Here is a 7,500-nt window from a genome sequence, read left to right as displayed (position 1 = left end):
CCTAACCCGTATTGTACCTTAACCTAACCCGTATTGTACCTTAACCTAACCCGTATTGTACCTTAACCTAACCCGTATTGTACCTTAACCTAACCCATATTGTACCTTAACCTAACCCATATTGTACCTTAACCTAACCCATATTGTACCTTAACCTAACCCATATTGTACCTTAACCTAACCCATATTGTACCTTAACCTAACCCATATTGTACCTTAACCTAACCCATATTGTACCTTAACCTAACCCATATTGTACCTTAACCTAACCCATATTGTACCTTAACCTAACCCATGTTGCGCCTTAACCTAACCCATGTTGCGCCTTAACCTAACCCATGTTGCGCCTTAACCTAACCCATGTTGCGCCTTAACCTAACCCATGTTGCGCCTTAACCTAACCCATGTTGCGCCTTAACCTAACCCATGTTGCGCCTTAACCTAACCCATGTTGCGCCTTAACCTAACCCATGTTGCGCCTTAACCTAACCCATGTTGCGCCTTAACCTAACCCATGTTGCGCCTTAACCTAACCTATGTTGCGCCTTAACCTAACCTATGTTGCGCCTTAACCTAACCTATGTTGCGCCTTAACCTAACCTATGTTGCGCCTTAACCTAACCTATGTTGCGCCTTAACCTAACCTATGTTGCGCCTTAACCTAACCTATGTTGCGCCGTAACCTAACCTATGTTGCGCCGTAACCTAACCTATGTTGCGCCATAACCTAACCTATGTTGCGCCTTAACCTAACCTATGTTGCGCCTTAACCTAACCTATGTTGCGCCTTAACCTAACCTATGTTGCGCCGTAACCTAACCTATGTTGCGCCTTAACCTAACCTATGTTGCGCCTTAACCTAACCTATGTTGCGCCTTAACCTAACCTATGTTGCGCCTTAACCTAACCTATGTTGCGCCTTAACCTAACCTATGTTGCGCCTTAACCTAACCTATGTTGCGCCTTAACCTAACCTATGTTGCGCCTTAACCTAACCTATGTTGCGCCTTAACCTAACCTATGTTGCGCCGTAACCTAACCTATGTTGCGCCTTAACCTAACCTATGTTGCGCCTTAACCTAACCTATGTTGCGCCGTAACCTAACCTATGTTGCGCCTTAACCTAACCTATGTTGCGCCTTAACCTAACCTATGTTGCGCCTTAACCTAACCTATGTTGCGCCTTAACCTAACCTATGTTGCGCCTTAACCTAACCTATGTTGCGCCTTAACCCAACACACGTTGGGCCTTAACCCAACACACGTTGGGCCTTAACCCAACACACGTTGGGCCTTAACCCAACACACGTTGGGCCTTAACCCAACACACGTTGGGCCTTAACCCAACACACGTTGGGCCTTAACCCAACACACGTTGGGCCTTAACCCAACACACGTTGGGCCTTAACCCAACACACGTTGGGCCTTAACCCAACACACGTTGGGCCTTAACCCAACACACGTTGGGCCTTAACCCAACACACGTTGGGCCTTAACCCAACACACGTTGGGCCTTAACCCAACACACGTTGGGCCTTAACCCAACACACGTTGGGCCTTAACCCAACACACGTTGGGCCTTAACCCAACACACGTTGGGCCTTAACCTGCTCTGTAATTGTCATACGACGCGTTAAATTAGTGTAGTGTTGCCTAACTGCAACCCCCGCAATATAGTTTGCTACTCGCACTGCCCGGTCCCCAGAGTATCGCTTCATGTTAAACACCTTGCAGCTATACACTGTAATGCGGATGGCGGCAGGACGTACATGCTCAATGCCCTTCGCAGTTGTTCATTGGCATTCGCATGGCGAAGCACAGCCTACGTTGTGGTACGGCTTGTGGCAACTGTCCGCTGATGTTGTACGTCCAAATCACACACTGTACCGCACATTGGTCCTCATGTACTGAATGATACATCGTGGTACATGTGTGACCGTACCACGACTGCGCCAACAACGGCGAACCATACGGTCCAAATATTGTGCACTCAGCTACGTGTCGTCTCCCTATAAGAGCTGGATTGCAGTATGGTATGCCGTGGATGGCGATCAGCATGAGCCGTCTGTTGATGTAGTGGCGCGTGTTGTCAGACGTAGTCGTCTCTTCTCACACACCGTGATAGCATGGTGCACTGCGTTCCACATCTGCGACATGCGACAGAGGCCGGTTGACAGTCGTTCGCGCAATGGACATCGCATACGTACGGGGGCCACCTTCCACGTGTTCGCGAAGCGTGCACATGTTGTTGCGTGTATGTGGGCAGACATAGTGTGTCGTGACACCTGACACAGGCATGCAACAATCGTTGAATTTGCAAATGGCGATGGACGTCTACGTTTGCTGGTGACGTTACGCAAATGAAGAACTGGTAAACCGTTGTGGTGCGGTTGTTCTCGCTAGAGGTGAATCAGTGATGGCGACGATCGGTTGAGCTACCAACCGGTTGTTTCAGCGATACCCACCATGCCCACGAACGTGAATGGCATGTGGGTGTGAAGCGATACGCGGCGGTGGCTGGGTGGGACCGTCCCCGGCCGGTGAGGGGGGGCCTTCCGGCGTGCTGGCCGCGCGGTGCGTGGGCGCACGCGCTACAGCCGGCTGGTGGGGGCGGCCAGTGGCAGGCGCGCCGGCCGACGGAGGCGGCAGGCGGCGCAGCTGCGCGCCGGCGCACCCTGCACGCGGCGCCGTGCGGCCAAAGTAGGTCCTCGCGGGCCCGGTGCGAAGCGCGGTGGACATCTGCAGTGTGCTGGTCCGATTGAGGACTGTGTGCGCTGAGGATGCGCCGCCGCCCGGCGCTCGGCGCCGCGACGCCGTCTGCTGCTCGGTCGCCTCTGCGGTTCTCGCAGGTGGATTGTATCGCAGCTGTGCGGACGTGTTGGCGCGTGCGCTGTGTTGGGAGAGTTCGCTTCGGCACCCAAGTGGGGCTTTTGTCCTTCTGTGGCGCTGGCGTTGGAGCTGCCGGCCACCGTAGGTGGCGCGTGTTGTCTCCCGCCGGCAATGCCACGACAGCACGCTCCCGGGCCTCTGTCGGCAGCGGCAAGCTCAGTTGGGAGCACGGGTGGTCGCACCTAAAGCGTCTACTCGCCAAACTCCGGGCGATTGCGCCTCTCTCGAACCCGACCAAGTACTTAGGACGGCGCTGCGCGCCGCCGGGACCTGAGAGGGTTTCGAGGTGTATTGTGCAGGGGAGCTCAGCCTCCTCCTGTTTGCAGAATAATTGAGCGGACGCTTGCGTGTTCGCGCGGGCCCCCGGGACACACTCCCGGGCGGCCGGCTGCTCAGCTCTAGTTGACGCAGCTCCCTGGTTGATCCTGCCAGTAGTCATATGCTTGTCTCAAAGATTAAGCCATGCATGTCTCAGTACAAGCCGCATTAAGGTGAAACCGCGAATGGCTCATTAAATCAGTTATGGTTCCTTAGATCGTACCCACGTTACTTGGATAACTGTGGTAATTCTAGAGCTAATACATGCAAACAGAGTCCCGACCAGAGATGGAAGGGACGCTTTTATTAGATCAAAACCAATCGGTCGGCTCGTCCGGTCCGTTTGCCTTGGTGACTCTGAATAACTTTGGGCTGATCGCACGGTCCTCGTACCGGCGACGCATCTTTCAAATGTCTGCCTTATCAACTGTCGATGGTAGGTTCTGCGCCTACCATGGTTGTAACGGGTAACGGGGAATCAGGGTTCGATTCCGGAGAGGGAGCCTGAGAAACGGCTACCACATCCAAGGAAGGCAGCAGGCGCGCAAATTACCCACTCCCGGCACGGGGAGGTAGTGACGAAAAATAACGATACGGGACTCATCCGAGGCCCCGTAATCGGAATGAGTACACTTTAAATCCTTTAACGAGTATCTATTGGAGGGCAAGTCTGGTGCCAGCAGCCGCGGTAATTCCAGCTCCAATAGCGTATATTAAAGTTGTTGCGGTTAAAAAGCTCGTAGTTGGATTTGTGTCCCACGCTGTTGGTTCACCGCCCGTCGGTGTTTAACTGGCATGTATCGTGGGACGTCCTGCCGGTGGGGCGAGCTGAAGGCGTGCGACGCGCCTCGTGCGTGCTCGTGCGTCCCGAGGCGGACCCCGTTGCAATCCTACCAGGGTGCTCTTGAGTGAGTGTCTCGGTGGGCCGGCACGTTTACTTTGAACAAATTAGAGTGCTTAAAGCAGGCAAGCCCGCCTGAATACTGTGTGCATGGAATAATGGAATAGGACCTCGGTTCTATTTTGTTGGTTTTCGGAACCCGAGGTAATGATTAATAGGGACAGGCGGGGGCATTCGTATTGCGACGTTAGAGGTGAAATTCTTGGATCGTCGCAAGACGAACAGAAGCGAAAGCATTTGCCAAGTATGTTTTCATTAATCAAGAACGAAAGTTAGAGGTTCGAAGGCGATCAGATACCGCCCTAGTTCTAACCATAAACGATGCCAGCCAGCGATCCGCCGCAGTTCCTCCGATGACTCGGCGGGCAGCCTCCGGGAAACCAAAGCTTTTGGGTTCCGGGGGAAGTATGGTTGCAAAGCTGAAACTTAAAGGAATTGACGGAAGGGCACCACCAGGAGTGGAGCCTGCGGCTTAATTTGACTCAACACGGGAAACCTCACCAGGCCCGGACACCGGAAGGATTGACAGATTGATAGCTCTTTCTTGATTCGGTGGGTGGTGGTGCATGGCCGTTCTTAGTTGGTGGAGCGATTTGTCTGGTTAATTCCGATAACGAACGAGACTCTAGCCTGCTAACTAGTCGCGTGACATCCTTCGTGCTGTCAGCGATTACTTTTCTTCTTAGAGGGACAGGCGGCTTCTAGCCGCACGAGATTGAGCAATAACAGGTCTGTGATGCCCTTAGATGTTCTGGGCCGCACGCGCGCTACACTGAAGGAATCAGCGTGTCTTCCTAGGCCGAAAGGTCGGGGTAACCCGCTGAACCTCCTTCGTGCTAGGGATTGGGGCTTGCAATTGTTCCCCATGAACGAGGAATTCCCAGTAAGCGCGAGTCATAAGCTCGCGTTGATTACGTCCCTGCCCTTTGTACACACCGCCCGTCGCTACTACCGATTGAATGATTTAGTGAGGTCTTCGGACTGGTACGCGGCATTGACTCTGTCGTTGCCGATGCTACCGGAAAGATGACCAAACTTGATCATTTAGAGGAAGTAAAAGTCGTAACAAGGTTTCCGTAGGTGAACCTGCGGAAGGATCATTACCGACTAGACTGCATGTCTTTCGATGTGCGTGTCGTGTCGCGCAACACGCTACCTGTACGGCTCGCAGTAGCCGTGCGCCGCGTGCGGAACCACGCGTGCTTCTCAAAACTAACGCCAATGTTGTGTGGTACGAGCGCTGAAGCGCTGGAGCGGCTGGCCTGCGGCACCTGGCGCCTGGCGCCGGTTTTGAATGACTTTCGCCCGACTGCCTGTCCGCTCCGGTGTGGAGCCGTACGACGCCCATCGGCCGTGAGGCCGTTGGACACAGAACGCTTGAACAGGGGCCGCCACACGCCTACGTCCCGCCTATGCAACTGTCTTGAAAGAGACAGTGTAAACTAAGAAAAGATCACCCAGGACGGTGGATCACTCGGCTCGTGGGTCGATGAAGAACGCAGCAAATTGCGCGTCGACATGTGAACTGCAGGACACATGAACATCGACGTTTCGAACGCACATTGCGGTCCATGGATTCCGTTCCCGGGCCACGTCTGGCTGAGGGTCGGCTACGTATACTGAAGCGCGCGGCGTTTGCCCCGCTTCGCAGACCTGGGAGCGTCGCGGCCGCCTGTGGGGCCGGCCGCGCCTCCTTAAACGTGCGATGCGCGCCCGTCGCCTGGCGGTTCGCATACCGGTACTTACTCGGTAGCGTGCACAGCCGGCTGGCGGTGTGGCGTGCGACACCTCGTACAACGACCTCAGAGCAGGCGAGACTACCCGCTGAATTTAAGCATATTACTAAGCGGAGGAAAAGAAACTAACAAGGATTCCCCCAGTAGCGGCGAGCGAACAGGGAAGAGTCCAGCACCGAACCCCGCAGGCTGCCGCCTGTCGTGGCATGTGGTGTTTGGGAGGGTCCACTACCCCGACGCCTCGCGCCGAGCCCAAGTCCAACTTGAATGAGGCCACGGCCCGTAGAGGGTGCCAGGCCCGTAGCGGCCGGTGCGAGCGTCGGCGGGACCTCTCCTTCGAGTCGGGTTGCTTGAGAGTGCAGCTCCAAGTGGGTGGTAAACTCCATCTGAGACTAAATATGACCACGAGACCGATAGCGAACAAGTACCGTGAGGGAAAGTTGAAAAGAACTTTGAAGAGAGAGTTCAAAAGTACGTGAAACCGTTCTGGGGTAAACGTGAGAAGTCCGAAAGGTCGAACGGGTGAGATTCACGCCCATCCGGCCACTGGCCTCCGCCCTCGGCAGATGGGGCCGGCCGCCCGCGCGGAGCAATCCGCGGCGGGGTCGTGTCCGGTTGCCTTTCCACTCGCCGCGGGGTGGGGCCGTTCCGGTGTGCGGTGGGCCGCACTTCTCCCCTAGTAGGACGTCGCGACCCGCTGGGTGCCGGCCTACGGCCCGGGTGCGCAGCCTGTCCTTCCGCGGGCCTCGGTTCGCGTCTGTTGGGCAGAGCCCCGGTGTCCTGGCTGGCTGCCCGGCGGTATATCTGGAGGAGTCGATTCGCCCCTTTGGGCGCTCGGGCTCCCGGCAAGCGCGCGCGGTTCTTCCCGGATGACGGACCTACCTGGCCCGGCCCCGGACCCGCGCCGCTGTTGGCTCGGGATGCTCTCGGGCGGAATAATCGCTCCCGTCAGCGGCGCTTCAGCTTTGGACAATTTCACGACCCGTCTTGAAACACGGACCAAGGAGTCTAACATGTGCGCGAGTCATTGGGCTGTACGAAACCTAAAGGCGTAATGAAAGTGAAGGTCTCGCCTTGCGCGGGCCGAGGGAGGATGGGGCTTCCCCGCCCTTCACGGGGCGGCGGCCTCCGCACTCCCGGGGCGTCTCGTCCTCATTGCGAGGTGAGGCGCACCTAGAGCGTACACGTTGGGACCCGAAAGATGGTGAACTATGCCTGGCCAGGACGAAGTCAGGGGAAACCCTGATGGAGGTCCGTAGCGATTCTGACGTGCAAATCGATCGTCGGAGCTGGGTATAGGGGCGAAAGACTAATCGAACCATCTAGTAGCTGGTTCCCTCCGAAGTTTCCCTCAGGATAGCTGGTGCTCGTACGAGTCTCATCCGGTAAAGCGAATGATTAGAGGCCTTGGGGCTGAAACGACCTCAACCTATTCTCAAACTTTAAATGGGTGAGATCTCCGGCTTGCTTGATATGCTGAAGCCGCGAGCAAACGACTCGGATCGGAGTGCCAAGTGGGCCACTTTTGGTAAGCAGAACTGGCGCTGTGGGATGAACCAAACGCCGAGTTAAGGCGCCCGAATCGACGCTCATGGGAAACCATGAAAGGCGTTGGTTGCTTAAGACAGCAGGACGGTGGCCATGGAAGTCGGAATC

The 7,500-nt window shown here is 55.6% G+C and overlaps 3 non-coding genes across 3 annotated transcripts in view; all 3 read left to right on the top strand.

Annotated features, from left to right (window-relative positions):
- Window positions 1-3,301: 3,301 nt before the first annotated feature.
- LOC124581893 lies at window positions 3,302-5,211 on the top strand. Its single transcript, XR_006973543.1, has one exon. It is a non-coding gene; the product is annotated as a small subunit ribosomal RNA (ribosomal RNA).
- Window positions 5,212-5,562: 351 nt separating this feature from the next.
- LOC124581882 lies at window positions 5,563-5,717 on the top strand. The gene has a single exon (XR_006973533.1). It is a non-coding gene; the product is annotated as a 5.8S ribosomal RNA (ribosomal RNA).
- A 188-nt stretch (window positions 5,718-5,905) lies between these two features.
- The window catches only part of LOC124581906, a 4,223-nt gene continuing 2,628 nt past the window's right edge, over window positions 5,906-7,500 (top strand). The window contains exon 1 of the ribosomal RNA XR_006973555.1: window positions 5,906-7,500. This exon is cut by the window's right edge and continues 2,628 nt beyond it. This is a non-coding gene — a ribosomal RNA (large subunit ribosomal RNA).

Source organism: Schistocerca americana, unplaced genomic scaffold, assembly GCF_021461395.2.
Source record: "Schistocerca americana isolate TAMUIC-IGC-003095 unplaced genomic scaffold, iqSchAmer2.1 HiC_scaffold_380, whole genome shotgun sequence".
NCBI lineage: Eukaryota > Metazoa > Arthropoda > Insecta > Orthoptera > Acrididae > Schistocerca > Schistocerca americana.
The sequence above is the reverse complement of the archived record's forward strand: the minus strand, read 5'-3'. Positions and strand labels throughout refer to the sequence as shown.